This window comes from Podarcis gaigeae (genome assembly GCF_964106915.1).
Source record: "Podarcis gaigeae genome assembly, chromosome: 4".
Lineage (NCBI taxonomy): Eukaryota > Metazoa > Chordata > Lepidosauria > Squamata > Lacertidae > Podarcis > Podarcis gaigeae.
The window spans coordinates 107,168,841-107,184,777 of NC_139677.1; the positions used below are offsets into that span (position 1 = coordinate 107,168,841).

Here is a 15,937-nt window from a genome sequence, read left to right on the forward strand (position 1 = left end):
TGGGGTCCTGATCCTGCAGCCCCTTCTCTTCACTACCCATGGGCTCTCCCACCCCCCCAGCTTCCTGCATGAGCTCCATATGCAGGGATGACTTTACATATCAGCCCAGCCTCCTGGTGAGTCAGGCCTGGCTCCCCCTGATAGCTCCGGCTGCAAGAGGCCGACCTGTTGCTCAGGAGGAGGTGAGAATGACTCTGCTGCAGATCATCCAAGCAGCAGCGATTCTGACACAGCAAAAATATACTTTCGCCAAGCGAGCATTGGAATTAAAGGAGCATAACTCAATCTGCAGGAGCATCACTGGTTGTTGGCGAGACTCGTTTGACAACAGAGAGAAACTAACATTTCGTGTCCTCACGCCAGTGGAACTCTCTGCCATGGGAGATTCAGGGGGCGCCTTCTATGGAAAGCTTTAGTTGCCTGCTGAAAACATTTCTATTCCTCCCGGACTGTGCAGGCAATTAAGAACGCATCCTTTTGCAAATGGTTAATCGATGTCTGTTCACTTTTTCAAAGGTTAAACAGGTATTATGTATTTACTGAGGTAAATCTCTTGGATATAGTTTTGTATGACACAGTGGTGTACAAATATTTTTATAAATGAATATGAAATGTTTTTATAAATACCTATGAATGAAGGAAATAAACAAATGAGGAGAGCTGGGCCCCCATTGCTCCCACTGGCCAACCAGATGTCCAACGAATGCCCCCCAGCCCCCAGCCCCCAGCCCCCCTCCCGTGCTTTGCTCTCCCCTCCCCCAGTCACAGGCACTCAGTGGCTCAGAGCATATCCCCTCAACTGTGCCAGAACAAACGGGACATCTGATTTTTCCCTGCGTGAGCATGGCAGTCATTTGGGCCCCCCTGCTCTCAGGCGATGTAGGAATGCGATTTCCCCTCGAAAAAGCACATTGGGGGGCCAGGGACCTTGTGTGGGTCAGGTGATTCACGCAGGAGTGCGGCCCCAGAAGATGGGGTCCCGCTTTCCCCCCATGTGGCATTTGACAGTGTGCCATGGGCTGGCTTAAAGGAGCCTGGTAGCCACTGTGCCCAAGGGCCATGAAAAGGTCATCTTCTGCTGCTGTGAATGTAATATCTTATTCTGAAATATTGTTTTGAGTTTGGGGTGGGTGGCTTAGCCAGTAGGATGCTGGAGTGAGTCCCTTCTCATTCCTGGACCCAGCGAGGGTTGAAATCCTTTGCTGAAGGAGCCAGGCAGCTTTCTGGGCCAGCAAATGGCCTGAGGGCGCAAAGAAGGCGCTTGCTCTGCGCCCGAGGACACCTGGCTGGCAGTCAGAAGGACAAAAGCCACAGGGGGAGCGGCTGCTTCCAAGCCTGGGACGGGGTGAGAACCTCGCCTCTTCTTCGTCTGAGAAAATGGATTTCCATCCCGGCTCACAAACCCCCCAAAATAAATTAACGGACAGCCGCAGATCATGCCCTTTCATTCCCTTTCGATACCCTCGGAATATTAGGGGAGACCTGCCCCTTTCCCCCATTGATCTCCCCTGGGACCCGCAAAAGGCAACTTGCCCCCCTGCCGTTTTACTTTGGATCTGTTTGTTTGATGTTTCAATGAAGTTGGTAAAGTCCTTTCATGTGTGGGTCACCCACACAGCCAGTGTGGTGTAGTGGTTAAGAGCGGTAGTCTCGTAATCTGGGGAACCGGGTTCGCGTCTCCGCTCCTCCACATGCAGCTGCTGGGTGACCTTGGGCCAGTCACACTTCTCTGAAGTCTCTCAGCCCCACTCACCTCACAGAGTGTTTGTTGTGGGGGAGGAAGGGAAAGGAGAATGTTAGCTGCTTTGAGACTTCTGAAAGGGAGTGAAAGGTGGGATATCAAATCCAAACTCTTCTTCTTCTCTTCTTCTCTCCCCACAACAGATCCCACAATGCATTCAACAGATTGAGCTTGAATTCTGACAAGAAAGAAGTACTGATTTGGGGGACATAGGCTGTCCCCCCCTAGTCCTGAACAGACACCCTAGTCCTGAACGGGGTAACTGTACCCCTGAAGGACCAGGTGCGCAGCCTGGGAGTAATTTTGGACTCACAGCTGTCCATGGAGGTATAGGTCAATTCTGTGTCCAGGGCAGCTGTAATATCAGCTCCACAATTCAAAGTGTTGGTGCTGACCTTTCAAGCCCTAAACGGCCTCGGTTGAGTACACCTGAAGGAGCATCTCCACCCCCATCATTTAGCCCAGACCCTGAGGTCCAGCTCCCAAGGCCTTCTGGTGTTTCCCTCACTGTGAGAGCAAAATAAAAAAATTCCTTCCAGTAGCACCTTAAAGACCAACTAAGTTAGTTCTAGGTATGAGCTTTCGTGTGCATGCACACTTCTTCAGATACACTGAAACAGAAGTCACCAGACCCTTCTAGTCACCAGACCCTTCTTGTCACCAGACCCTTCATTAGAAGGGTCTGGTGACTTCTGTTTCAGTGTATCTGAAGAAGTGTGCATGCACACGAAAGCTCATACCTAGAACTAACTTAGTTGGTCTTTAAGGTGCTACTGGAAGGAATTTTTTTATTTTGTTTTGACTATGGCAGACCAACACGGCTACCTATCTATCACTGTGAGAGGTGAGGTTACAGGGAACCAGGCAGAGGGCCTTCTTGGTAGTGGCCCCTGCCCTGTGGAATGCCCTTCCATGAGGGGTCAAGGAAATAAACAACAAACTGAAATCTGAATGCAACCCTTTGTATGTTGCTTTTGTGTTACGGCTGTTTTGCCGGAGACGAAGGGATGCAGACATGTTTTCCTGTGTTCCTGAACGATGCTGAATAAATGCTATAAATAATGCTTAGATCTTCCTCTGTCTGCCACATCTGATGTGTGATAATTTACACACTCTGCTGAAAGAGCGTGCATGGGTCTCTAAGCATATCTGAGGCTTGTGTCGCTGGTGGACTGAAGCTGTTCCACAGAAAACCGGTGATCATCCGGAGTAAGCTGGGGGCCTGCCTGATGCCCCCGTTTCCCCGGCAGTATCCCAAGAGTAATGCCACCCCCGAGCCAAGGAGACAAGCAACTATACAACTCTTAAAAGACACTTGAAGGCAGCCCTGGATAGGGAAGTCCCAAAGGAGCGTGCATATTTTTGGGGTAAATGAATGAAAACTACAAAGGAGTGCATTCAGCAACCCCAGGGGTCATAAACAATCAGTACACATGATAAGAAGGATGGCCAGGAGGACAGCGATCATTCTCACCTTTATGTGAGACCTCTTTCCTGGCCCTAAGATTAACATATCAGAAAAGCTACTTCAAAGAAACTGCCCACTGTCTTTGATGGCCCAGGATGCCTGCCTGGCAAAGCAACTGGGCTGTGTAGGTGACTTGACAAGCAAGAGAAATGGGCAGTAGAGGAAATGGCCAGAGGTCCAGAGGGTTGTGGGATTTGGTCAGAAATTATTGTCAATGAATCAAGCCCAGTCAACACAATGCATTCATCGTGGACACAACGGCTTGATGCATATTTTATAATTCCTCATAGTAATCCCACCTGACCCCCACACTCTGGATATTTGCACTCCTACAGTAGGCAGGGAGGGCCTCATCCTGCATACCAGATGGAGCTGGTAGACAGCTGCCCTGACACAGAATTGACCTGCACTTCTATGGACAGCTGTGAGTCCAAAATTACTCCCAGGGTGTGCACCTGGTCCTTCAGGGGCACAGTTACCCCATTCAGGATCAGGGAGTTCCCCATACCCGCTTGCCCCCAGTCCACCCTAAACAGTGCTTCTATCTTGTCAGGATTCAGCCTCAATCTGTTGAATGCGTTCTGGGATCTGTTGTGGGGAGAGGGTGACCCACACATGGGCTCCTTGGCAGAAGGAGTCACCTTCTCTTTTCTCTTACAGCTCCTGGGCAACATCCTCATCATCATCCAGGTACCCCCCCTTTAGACAGAAATTCACCCCTGCTTGCCGCTATGCCTTCCACAAGCTGGTTGGGGTGATGGCTCATGCGCTGGCCCGCCGGTCCCATTAAGACACCCCCAGGGAGTAGTGACCAGCTCCTACTGATCTCACTACCCACCGGGTGGGGTGGGGTGGGGTCCGCCCCATCTTGCCCCCATGTGACGCTTGACCCTCTAATAAATCCTCCCTCTGCAATATGACCTGGTTTCCTGTGTCCTCAATGCTCATGGCTGACTGATCCCCCCCATGTCCCAAGGGCCCCCCCATCTCAATGGTCATCTCCTCACCCAGTTCTGGTCTGTTGCCCTCACTCTTCTTCCTACTCTAGAGAAATTGGGGGTGAGAGACTCAGAGGGTGTTGCGGACCCTTCCCCTCTGGGGATTCCATCCCTCTGAATAAGGGGTGGGGGTACCAACATGGGCCACCCAGGGAGACCCCCCAAGGGCCACTCTCCCCCCGCAATGCCCCTCCCTGCCTCTTTCCAGATGGGTGTCAGGGACGGAGCTGCCTCCGAATCGGCAGGGAGAGGGAGGAATTCATTTTGTTTTATCCATTTATTTGCTTATTAAATTTGGGGGTTCACAGTATGCAGTTACGATATAAAACCACAAAACACATAAACAAAACAAAATCAACCCAATAAACACTCCCGCCAACATATTTCACACCCATAATAACATCAAAGGAGTTTACCACCTTCATTGAAACATCAAACAAACAGATCCAAAGTAAAACGCCTTGGGGGCAGCGAAGCTGGCAAGTCACCTTTTGGGGGACCCAGACGGAGGTCTATGGGGGAAAAGGGGCAGGTCTCCCCTAAGCTTCCAAGGGTATTGAAAGAGCATGATCTGCGGCCATCCAATAATGTCTTTTTGGGGTTTGTGATCCGGGATGGAAATCCCTGTCTCCCAGACGAAGAAGAGGCAAGGTTCTACCCCAGTCCCAGGCTTGGAAGCAGCCGCTCCCCCTGTGGCTTTTGTCCTTCTGACTGCCAGCCAGGTGTCCTCGGGCGCAGAGCAAGTGCCTTCCTTGCGTCCTCAGGCCATTTGCTGGCCCAGAAAGGTGCCTGGCTCCTTCAGCAAAGGATTTCAACCCTCGCTTGGTCCAGGAATGAGAAGGGACTCACTCCAGCATCCTACTGGCTAAGCCACCCACCCCAAACTCAAAGCAATATTTTGAAATTACAAAGGAAGCTTAAGTATACAGAGGACATTTAGTGCAGCAAAGTGAACAAAACAATTCTCTTAAACAATTCTCTTCAATAAAACATTGCTTAAGGAGGTCAACTTTAAAAAAGATCAGAGCAGGAAGTTTGGAGACTTTAGCGAGGCACGTAGGCAATGGCGGAGGAAGAGGAGTGTGGGGGGAGTGCATCGCCCCCGGCAGTTGCATCCCAGTAGGGGGCCATCTCGGCTGCCCCCTCCCGGGCCTGTGCTGGGCACTATGCTCCTGCAAGTGGCATGCCCTGCCCCCAGGACGTGCACCGGACCGTCTATTGGAATGGCATTTAAAAGATGAAGAAGTCAAATCAGTAATGATACGTTCTATTTGCAGTGAATAAACATTTCAAAGCACGTTAATCTTAATGGCAGCCCGTTTCCAGGTTCGGAGCGGTAGTGTTCTAACTTCCTTCACTCTCTCCTGCAGGCAAGTACGATCCAACACTTCCCCCCTCTTCTCCTGCTTCCAAGGGGGGGGGGGTTAGATGTTTTTTACTGATGGAAATTTAGTCCTTTAGAATAGGCTTTCCAAGACTTTAGCTTGCAGCCTCTTTGCTTCAGTCTATTTACAAAAGGGGAAGGCGGACTTCCTGTTTTGAACCTCCCCCGTTCGATGCCAAATTAAGATGTTTTAAAAATCCAATTCTTCACTCTACTCACGGGTAGTTGCTTTAAAATCTAATTGTCCACAGAAAAAAGTCAGCGCTCTCCAGCAACAGCTGTGCGGCTTCGCTCCATGAAGAAAGCAGTCGGTTCGAAGCACCGCGCCACTCACCCTGCGTCGCTCCGGATCCCCGAAACAGGGTTTCCCTGCGAGTAGGGGAGGCGAAGAAGGTGCCAGCCGAATCCCATGTTCACAGGCTTCACCCGTCTGTGATTTATAGTGGGTCTCCGCCTTCGCCGTGGCAGCCAGACCCAAATTTTCATGAAGCAAATTCCTCTCAGTCAGAGGAATTCTGCCATTGCCGATGGCGCTAACCCGGAAGCTGGGGACCTGATGGTCTATCAGCGAAATATTACAAGACATTGAAAGATTGGCTTTTTCAACCCCTGGTAGAAGTATCTAATTTGATTTTACGAGGGGGCAAAGCATCTGAAACCTGGAAGGAAGCTTATATCACTCTGATTCCTAAACAGGGTCAAGATAGATCCAATGTTAAAAACTATAGACCAATCTCCCTACTCAATGTGGATTATAATTTTTTTGCAAATATAATGACTAACAGGCTAAAGAAGGTTTTATCTAAGTATATCCACAAGGACTTGGCAGGATTTCTGTCTGGAAGACATATGAAAGACAACGTTACAAATGTGTTGGATATCCTGGAAAAGCTGGAAGCAAGAAAGAGTTGTAAAGCAATGTGAATGTTTACTGATGCAGAGAAGGACTTTGACAATATATCTTGGAGTTTATGTTATATAATTTTGAGAGTATGGGGGTGGGCCAAGATTTTTAAATGGTATTAAAGGGATCTATCAGGAACAAAAAGCTAAAATTAATGTAAATAATGTGGTTTCGGAGGAAATTAGAATTGAGAAGGGAACCAGGCAAGGGTGCCCACTTTCCCCTCTGCTGTTTATTTCAGTTCTTGAGGTCTTGCTAAGTATGATTAGAAAAGATGAACAAATTAAAGGTATTACAGTAGGATCCAAGGAATACAAATTAAAAGCCTTTGCGGATGACCTAGTATTGACATTACAAGATCCAGACTCCAGTGCAGTTAAAGCACTGGAGCTGATACAAGAGTTTGGTCTGGTAGCAGGATTTAAATTAAACAAGAGCAATACCAAAGTATTAGAGAAAAATCTGGATAATGAGGAAAGAAAATTATTACAAGAAAAGACGGGCCTAGATATTGTGAAAAAAGTTAAATACTTGGGGGTGAATCTGTCTGGGGAAAATTTGAACTTATATGAAGACAATTATGAGAAATTATGGAATGAAATCAAGAGAGATTTGGAGATAAGGTCAAATTTAAAACTGTCATTAATGGGCCGGATTTCAGCGATTAAGATGAATATGTTCCGCCAAGATTCTGCCAAGCCTTGCGGGACCTTAAAAGAAAATAAGTAAAGGGAAATTCTATGTGTTTTTAGTTGTTTTTATTTTTCTGAGGGACAGACAAATTTAAATAACAATTTGACACACAGCTGTGAGGCATTTGCGAGCTTTTTTGTGGAGAAGGTCTTGTTGCTCCCTGCCAATTTGGCTACAATAAAGGAACTGGAGGCCCCTCGATGGTCCTCGGGTCCAGTATTGGACCACTTCGACCGGATATCCCCAGCCAATGTAGACAGACTCCTCCAAGCTCGAAAGCCCACCTGTCCTCTCGACCCGTGCCCGTCTTGGCTGATTAGAGCGTGCCCAGACGAGGTGCGGGCCCTCCTGGGGGATATCATCAATTTGTCCCTTGGCACCAGGGCATTTCCAGAGGAACTGAAGGAGGCAGTGGTGCGCCCGCTCTTAAAGAAAACATCATTAGATCCTTTAGATCTATCCAATTACCACCTGGTTTTGAATCTTCCGTTCCTGGGTAAGGTGATTGAGAGAGCGGTTGCTGAACAGCTTGGCAGGTTTCTGGATGAAACATCGGCTCTGGATCCATTCCAGTCTGTCTTCCGCATGGGTCATGGGACCGAGACGGCTCTGGTTGCCCTAACAGATGATCTTCGTAGACAGCTGGATCGAGGCGGGTCGGGGCTGCTGATTCTTCTAGATCTGTCAGCAGCTTTCAACATGGTCGATCACGACCATGGGAGGGTGGGTAACACCCCAGAGGACAGGATCACACTTCAAAACGACCTTGACAGATTAGAGAACTGGGCCAAAACAAACAAGATGAATTTTAATAGGGAGAAATGTAAAGTATTGCACTTGGGCAAAAAATAATGAGAGGCACAAATACAAGATGGGTGACACCTGGCTTGAGAGCAGTACATGTGAAAAGGATCTAGGAGTCTTGGTTGACCACAAACTTGACATGAGCCAACAGTGTGACGCGGCAGCTAAAAAAGCCAATGCAATTCTGGGCTGCATCAATAGGAGTATAGCATCTAGATCAAGGGAAGTAATGGTGCCACTGTATTCTGCTCTGGTCAGACCTCACCTGGAGTACTGTGTCCAGTTCTGGGCACCACAGTTCAAGAAGGACACTGACAAAATGGAACGTGTCCAGAGGAGGGCAACCAAAATGGTCAAAGGCCTGGAAACGATGCCTTATGAGGAACGGCTAAGGGAGCTGGGCATGTTTAGCCTGGAGAAGAGGAGGTTAAGGGGTGATATGATAGCCATGTTCAAATATATAAAAGGATGTCACATAGAGGAGGAAGAAAGGTTGTTTTCTGCTGCTCCAGAGAAACGGACACGGAGCAATGGATCCAAACTACAAGAAAGAAGATTCCACCTAAACATTAGGAAGAACCTCCTGACAGTAAGAGCTGTTCGACAGTGGAATTTGCTGCCAAGGAGTGTGGTGGAGTCTCCTTCTTTGGAGGTCTTTAAGCAGAGGCTTGACAACCATATGTCAGGAGTGCTCTGATGGTGTTTCCTGCTTGGCAGGGGGTTGGACTCGATGGCCCTTGTGGTCTCTTCCAACTCTATGATTCTATGATTCTATGATTCTATGAACTCCTGGACCACCGCCTTGCCGAAGTGGGGATCCAGGGCGCAGTCCTTCAATGGCTGCGCTCGTTTCTCTCTGGTCGGGGACAGAGGGTGGCGCTTGGGGGGGAATTGTCATCGCGCCACTCCTTGGTGTGTGGAGTGCCTCAGGGTGCGATTCTCTCCCCGATGCTTTTTAACATCTTTATGCGCCCCCTCGCCCAGCTTGTCTGGAGTTTTGGGCTGGGTTGCCATCAGTATGCCGATGACACCCAACTCTATCTGTTGATGGACGGCCATCCTGACTCAGGCCCAGACACACTGACCAGATGTTTGGAAGCTGTGGCTGGATGGTTTCGTGGGAGCCAGTTGAAGTTAAATCCTTCGAAGACAGAGGTCCTGTGGCTGGGACGGGACGAGATGGGATTGGGGGGGGGGGCAACTCCCATCTCTTGTGGGGGCGCAATTAGTGCCAGCACCGTCCGTTAAGAGTTTGGGTGTAATCCTCGATACCTCCCTTTCCATGGAGTCGCACATTGCAGCTATAACAAAGGCGGCATTTTTCAATCTCCGCCAAGCTAAGCAGTTAGCTCCTTACCTCTCTCGCTCTGACCTAGCCACTGTGATCCACACAACGATCACCTCCAGACTGGATTATTGTAACTCGCTCTACGTGGGGCTGCCCTTGAGACTGACCTAGAAACGCCAGCGGGTGCAGAATGCTGCAGCGAGACTCCTTACGGGGTCTTCGCTGTGAGATCACATTCACCCGGTGCTATACCAGCTGCACTGGCTCCCAGTGGAGTACAGGATCAGGTTTAAGGTGCTGGTTTTAACCTTCAAAGCCCTATACGGCCTAGGACCCTCGTACCTACGGGACCGCCTCTCCTGGTATGTCCCACAGAGAAACTTACGATCTTCAAATAAAAACATCTTGAAGGTCCCAGGCCACAGAAAGGTTAGGCTGGCCTCAACTAGAGCCAGGGCTTTTTCGACTGTGGCTTCGATCTGGTGGAACACTCTGTCACAAGAGACTAGGGCCCTGCGGGACTTGACATCTTTCCACAGGGCCTGCAAGACAGAGCTGTTCCACCAGGCCTTGGCCAGGGCATAGTCTGACTCCCTCCTTTGGCAATCTTCGCGGAGCTCTGGCACAATGGTTGCCATTGGTTTGATTTGAATTAATTTTATAAGGAATGATTTTAGAGTGTTGTGTTGTACTGTTGTACTGTTTTATTGTTGTTAGCTGCCCTGAGCCCGGCTTCGGCTGGGGAGGGCGGGATATAAATAAAATTATTATTATTTTTTATTATTATTATTATTATTATTATTATTATTATTATTATTATGTTGCCAAAGATGCTTTTTTTGTTTCAAGCCCTACCAATTATAGGCAATGTAAAATGTTTATCTGGATTTATCTGGAAGGGAAGGAAACATAGAATTAAGTATAAATTACTCACAGACTCTAAAGAAAGAGGGGGATTTTCCCTGCCAGATCTAAAAATCTATTTTGAAGCAGCAGCATTCTGCTGGATTAAAGAGTGGATGCAACTAGAAGATACAGATCTATTAGATTTGGAGGGTTTTGACAATGTGTTTGGTTGGGATGCATATTTATGGTATGATAAGTTAAAGGCCCATAATGCTTTCAAAAATCATGTAATTAGGAAATCATTGTATAATGTTTGGATAAAATATGAAGATCTTTTAGAAAGTCAGACACCCAGATTGCTTTCACCAATGGAGGCAAAGGCCCAGAAAAAGTTAGATATGGACCCCAATGGTTGACATATTCTGACTTATTGTCGGAAGATGAAGAAGGATATAAATTTAAACCATTTGAACAAATAAAGATAAGTTAAACTGGTTACATTACCACCAAATTAATTGTATAAAATGGATAAGAAAAACGGTTTTGCTTCTGAAAAATCCAAGGTGGAGATGGAGTAGTTGGATAATAAAGGTAAAAATTTGTCGAAAATGTATAAGTTATTGTTGGAGTGGCATACAAAAGATGAACAAGTTAAATCTGTGATGATAGATTGGGCAAGAGACGTAGGACACAATACAATGTTTGAGGATTGGGAAAGACTGTGGAAGAAAGGGGTAAAGTTCACTGCATGTACAGTGGTACCTCGGGTTACATACGCTTCAGGTTACAGACTCTGCTAACCAAGAAATAGTTAAGAACTCGGGTTAAGAACTTTGCTTCAGGAAGAGAACAGAAATCGTGCTCTGGCGGTGCAGCGGCAGCAGGAGGCCCCATTCGCTAAAGTGGTGCTTCAGGTTAAGAACAGTTTCAGGTTAAGAACGGACCTCCGGAACGAAATAAGTACTTAACCCGAGGTACCACTGTACTGTGTTAAAGAAAAATATAATGAAAACGATGTACAGATGGTATTTGACTCCTGTTAAATTAGCAAAGATATATCATAACTGTGATCATCTATGTTGGAAATGCAAAGAAAAGGAAGGAACTTTTTACCACATGTGGTGGACCTGCCCCAAGGTGAAAGACTTCTGGGAAAAGATTAAAATGAACTGAAAAAAATGTTGAAATATACATTTATAAAGAAACCAGAGGCCTTTCTTCTTGGAATAACAGGTTTGGAATTGCCCAACAAAGATGTTAAGTTGTTTTTGTATACCACAACTGCTACTCGAATTTTATCAGCTAAAAAGTGGAAAACCCAAGAATTACCAATGGTGGAAGAATGGCAGATGAAGATGATGGGTTTTTCAGAGCTAGCCGACCTGACCGGAAGAGTCTGCGACCAGAAAAAGGAGGAGTATCAGGAAGAATGGACACAATTTTATGATTATTTAGCTAAATTTGTTAAGTTAAATTAATTGGAAATAGCTTGCAGGAAACAGATTGGCTTAGGAATTAATATAAGTGAAGTGATGCTGAACATGTTTAATTTTGAATTGATAAGATATAAGGATGTAAATAGGCTAAGTTAAGTTTATAAGAATTATGATTTGGAAAGCAGTTAAAAGGATATGCATGGAAATTCAACCAAGGGGAAGCGAGGAAGTCACTTAACAATGTTAATAAGTGTAATTATAATAAGGTTATTGTCAGGGGCTCAGGAGCAGAGGCACAGGAGAGGGAGGAAATGGAGAGCGAGGGGGAGGAATCCGAGGGGAGCGTAGGCGGTGACAGTGGTCAGAGGGATTCCACGAGCCTCTCCAGCGAATCGGAAGATTCACAGAAGGGAGTGCCGATGGCCAGGGCAAGGGGGGTGCCAAGGGGGAAACCCCAGAAGGAAGGGGCCAGCGGGGACTCCCAGAGCAGCAGTTGGAAATCAGGACCAGCTTCCCCACCAGAGCGCAGTGGGGGGGAGGAGTCCCAGGAATCGGGACCAGTGTTCTCACCACCAGCGAGAGGAGATGAGTCAGGATTGACCACGCCTCCATCGGAGAGCGGGGAAACGGTCAAGAGGAAGGTTACCGGCTGGGCGTGCGCGCCAAGTTCAAATGTACAGGCGAGCGGCACAGCAGGTAGCCCGGATAGGGAGCCAGGTCCTAAAGCCCGCCGGAAGGAGGGGCAAGACTCAGGGGGGTCAGCGTCAGAAGAGTCCAGAAAGGAGGAAACCCCAGGGGGCAGAAGGACCCAGAGGAGGAAAGAACAACGGAAGAGGTGGAGTAAGGCTAGAGTCTTAAACTGGTGTCTAGGAGGCGGAGACTCAGATGGAGCTTCGCCGGTCTAAGTTCTAAGACGTAGAGTTGTACGCTGCGGTTTGGAAAAGGAAACTAATCTTAAATAAAGACTTTTATACGTTATTACTGACTAGCGTTGGTCCTCTGTGAGCTGGGACCTCGAGGCAACTCTGACAGTTATGATTTATGTTTGTTTGTTTGTTTGTTTGTTTATAATTTTGTGAAAATTAATAAAAAAAAAATTGGGAAAAAAACCTTTTTTTTGTATGCAACTAGTACAGGAAGAATATTACTACCCCAAAGATGGAAGCAAGAAGAAATACCAACAAAAGAGGAGTGGCAAATAAAATTTATGGACTATGCTGAGCTGGCAAGACTTACAGGGGAAATTTGAAACCAGCAGGACCAGACTTTTGAAAAGGACTGGAAAAAAATTATGTTGTATTTGAAAGACAATAGTAATTACATAACGTCACTTGTAGAGTTGCAAGAAGTTTTGTAAGGTGGACTGTTCAAATTATTGTGAAAAGGACTAAGATTAGCTGGTGTAAGGCTGGTGTAAGCTTATTATAACAATAAGCATAGTAATAAAATGCGTAACCAGAAAGGAATTTAGAAAACCATTGGAAGGGTTTGAAGGAAGTCCTAGGCTGTGACAGCCAAAGATTTGTTACGCTGTGTTGGAGATGTTGTGTTGGAAAAATCTGTGTAAAATTTAATAAAAATTATATTAAAACAAATAGAGAAAATGACATTAACAGATTGGAGAACTGGGCACAACCTAACCAGATGAATTTCAACAGGGACAAATGTATTGTAAGCTTGTGGACTTAGGCAGGAAGAACTAGATGCACAAATATAGGATGGGGGAGACCTGGCTTACTAGCAGTGCATTTGAAAAGGATCTAGGGGTCTTGGTGGACCACAAGCTCAAAATGAGTCCACAGTGTGGTGCAGCAGCAAAAATAGGGAATGCTATTCTAGTCTGCTTCCACAGAAATCTAGTGTCCAGATCCAGGGAAGTCATAGTCCTGCTCTCTTCTGCCTTCGGCAGACCACACCTGGAACACTGGGTCCACTTCTGGACACCACAGTTTAAGAAGGATGTGGACAAGCTGGAAGGTGTGCAGAGGAGGGAGACCAGGATGATCAAGGGTCTGGAAGGCAAGCCGTATGAGGAGCGGTTGAAGGAGCTGGGTATGTTAAGCCTGGAGAAGAGGAGACTGAGAGGAGATATGAGAGCCATATTCAAATATCTCAAGGGTTGTCCCATGGAAGAGGGAACAGTCTTGTTTTCTCCTGCTCTGGAGGGGAGGACTCAAACCAATGGCTTCATGTTGCAAGAAAGGAGATTCTGATTAAATGTTCAGAAATGTGTTCTGACAGCAAGAGCTGTTTGGCAGTGGAACGGTCTCCCTTGGCTGAAGGTCGACTCTCCTTCCTTGGAGGTTTTGAAGCAGAGGTTGGATGGCCACCAGTCAAGGATGCTTTAGCTGAGATAACTGCATCACAGAGAGCTGGACTAGATGACCCTTGGAGTCCCTTAAAGTTCTGTAATTCAGTTTCTGGATCTCTTGTGTTATGTACTGAGTTGAATGGGATACAAAATGCAGCAGTCTGATTGGTCCTGGAACAATAGGATTCAGAATGCAGCAGTCTGATTGGTCCGCAGGAGCCACCCAATCCAACTCCAGGTGGAAGTGAATCAGCTACCTGATTGGCCTACAGGAGAATCCTGGAATTAGCCAATCACATGCAGCCCATTGTGTAAATAATGTATATAAAGCGGATACTTTGGGGAAACTTTCATTCCTCACCATAGGCGCCGACTCCATGGGGCCTGAGGGGGCCCGAGCCCCCTCAAAAATTCGTTTGGGGGGCTCTGCCCCCCCAATAATTTAAGAAAATTATTACCGTAAATTTCGCTCTATAACACGCAGATTTTTTCTCCTAAAAAGTGAGGGGAAATGTCTGTGCGTGTTACTGAGCGAATGTGTGGTCCCTGGAGCTGACTCGCCGGAGCGCAGGGGCAAAAATAGGCAAAAATCAGGCAAAAATAAGATCGGGCGGTCGGGCGGAGGGAAGGCGGAAGCTGCTGCTTTCCTGCATTCTGCCTCAGGGTCTTACTGCCCACCCTCTTCTGTTGCTGCGTTTGCTCAAACTCAACAAAGAGCAGGGAATCCCCTGCCCTCTTGGCAAGCAGAGGGTTAAGGAAAGGATCGAGTCCTTCCTTCTAATTCTTTCCTAGTCACACTTCGTGCAGGCTCCAGCCCACCACCTCCTCCTCTCCGTGCTCTAGGGACTCGCAGGTGGGGGAGAGAGAGAGAGGGCTTGCTTGGGGGGGGGACTTTTGCTTTCCTTTCCTCCCCCCCACCCCGTTAAACTCCTCCCCTGCATTCTTAGCCAGCTGCTTCTCCGCACACCCCTCTTGTGCTTCTTGTCCCTTCTGTGTTTTTCCTTCCCTCCCCATTTAAAACGTGGTGACAAAGCACAGATCCACATGGATCCTCAGGATTTTTGCATTGGGTCACTCCAAATTCACCATCAGATCACATTACATGTCCATGGCTACAGTCTGTACCAAAAAAATCACGCACCCACTGTTGCCTGGGTCTGCAATGGTGCAAAAACGTGGTTACAAAGCATGGATCCACAGGATCTTTGCACTGGGTCACCCCAAATTCACCATCAGATAACATAGCATGTCCATGGCTACAGCCTGCACCAAAAAAATCACGCACCCACTGTTGCCTAGGGTCACAGTGGTGCAAAAATGTGGTTACAAAGCATGGATCCACATGGATCCTCAGGATTTTTGCATTGGGCTACTCCAAACTCACTGTCAGATATTAAAAATCTTCATAAAATAGAGAATTAAATACATACAGAATGTTAAATTTTCAGTTTCGAAATATTAGTACTAGTTTAGTACTGTATTTCTATATTACTATAGTACTGTATTAGTTATTTTCAAATACTTAAATATTTTTAGGGTGTAAGACCCAATTAAAGCCCATTATTTACATACAATATTACAGTATTTACATACAGTATTAGGCATACTGTATTAACTTTATTAACTGTATTAAAGCATTAACTTTGAGATATTATTTTTAGTTAATGAACCCTCAGCCTTATTCAAAGTAAGCTTAAATTAGCTATTTCACTTATTAATCAAAGTGCTATTACTGTGCGACAGCAATATTTTATGTTTTATCCTTTTAATGATAGTTTAGGATTTATTTAAATATCATTTCAGTCTTTTCAGAGCTATATATTCTCTGCTCTGTAATAGTCTATAAGCATAATTGTTACTGTAAATTAAATTAGCTTTTTACGAAAATACTGTGCGTGTTTATGTTTTGTTTCTTTTTTCAAAGCCAAAAAGTGTTTCAGGCTTGTCGAGTTTCCCGGAGTGTGGAGTTATAGAGAGTCGAGTTTTCGGGGTTCTAATGTTGATCATATGACTCTAAAATACTTTTTAAAAACTTTTAAACTCACTAATTTTCATCTAAAATTT

The 15,937-nt window shown here is 46.4% G+C and overlaps 1 long non-coding RNA gene across 1 annotated transcript in view; it reads left to right on the forward strand.

The window, feature by feature from the left end:
* Positions 1–386: 386 nt before the first annotated feature.
* LOC310843859 overlaps positions 387–15,937 on the forward strand; it is a 33,120-nt gene continuing 17,569 nt past the window's right edge. Inside the window, exon 1 of the long non-coding RNA XR_014563710.1 lies at positions 387–525. This is a non-coding gene — a long non-coding RNA (uncharacterized lncRNA). The remainder of the gene's footprint in view (positions 526–15,937) is intronic.